A 1,308-nucleotide genomic window follows, 5' to 3' on the forward strand; every position below is an offset into this window, starting at 1 on the left:
AAGAATAAACTTTTTTTTTTTTTTTTAAAGATTTTGTTTATGTATTTGTCAGAGAGCACGCACAAAGCAGGGGGAGAAGCAGGCTCCCCGCTGAGCAAGGAGCCTGATGTCGGGCTCGATCCTAGGACCCTGGGATCATGACCAGAGCCGAAGGCAGATGCTTAACTTCCTGAGCCACCAGGCATCCCAAGAATAAACTTTTAAACTATGTGTTACAGTTTTTTTCAGTGAGGTAAAACGTTTTAAGTTTGTTCAGTGCTCGCTTGGGCAGCACATTACTAAAATTGGAACAGTAGAGAGATTAGCAGGGCCCCTTTTGGTAGGATGACACACAAATTTGTGAAGCATTCCATTAATAAAATACATAACTCATATTTTTGTGTATTATAACATATTAAACATGATAGTATGTAAGTTATCTTTGAATTGTGAGTGTTTTATAACACCCCTCCTTTTTTTAGTCTAAAAAGTTTCCCTGTCTCCATTCCTTTTATGAGGCAGCAGTTAAATAAAAAATGCAGAGTGGAGGGGCACCTGGGTGGCTTAGTCAGTTAGCATCCAGCTCTTGATTTTGGCTCAGGTTGTGATCTCAGGGTCATGAAATCAAGCCCTGCTTTGGGCTCCACCGCTCAGCAGGGAGTCTGCTTGAGATTCTCCTTCCCTCTCCCCTGCCCCTCCCCCCGCAAATGTGTGTGCCTGCCCATACCCTCTCTCTCAAATAAATAAAATCTTTAAAAAATACAAAGTGGGACCATGATTCTAGTTTCTTCCCTTTGGGTAATTTTTCTGTATTATGTGTATAAAATAAGGATATTACTTCTGTTCTCTTCATCATTTCAGATAAATGAGATAATATATAAAAAAAATTTTCAGGTTCTTATCAAAACAGGGATAATTAAAAATTAGTATTACCTTATTTGCTACATAAGTTCTTGTCATCCTCTTGGTGTCATATCTAGTAATAGAATCTGAAGAAAACAAGTAAGATGTGTGTAAGACCTTTTTCTTTGTGGTACACGTACTGACTAGCTTGGCAGTCAAAGTCTACCAGTTTCACGTCAGCTTGGCTTTTTGACCTCGATTTCTTTCTACAAACTCTGTGCTGCATCATGCTAGTTGGGTCACTACTCGCAGAAAAAAATGCTTTTCTTGTGCTTTAACAGCATCGTTCCCTTACCTGGGGTATCCTTCTGCCTCTCTCCTGGCCATCTCTCAAGGCATAACTCAGAGACTGTGTCTGCCATTAAACCTTCTTGACTCATTCTAGCCTGAAACAATCTCTCTTCTGAATGCCGTTGTTTTTAAATT

At 39.7% G+C, this 1,308-nt stretch overlaps 1 non-coding gene across 1 annotated transcript; it reads left to right on the plus strand.

Annotated features, from left to right (window-relative positions):
* Positions 1-256: 256 nt before the first annotated feature.
* Positions 257-359, plus strand: LOC117800218. The gene has a single exon (XR_004623073.1). It is a non-coding gene; the product is annotated as a U6 spliceosomal RNA (small nuclear RNA).
* Positions 360-1,308: the final 949 nt, after the last annotated feature.

The sequence above is a fragment of the Ailuropoda melanoleuca genome, unplaced genomic scaffold (assembly GCF_002007445.2).
Source record: "Ailuropoda melanoleuca isolate Jingjing unplaced genomic scaffold, ASM200744v2 unplaced-scaffold66327, whole genome shotgun sequence".
In the NCBI taxonomy this organism is placed as follows: domain Eukaryota; kingdom Metazoa; phylum Chordata; class Mammalia; order Carnivora; family Ursidae; genus Ailuropoda; species Ailuropoda melanoleuca.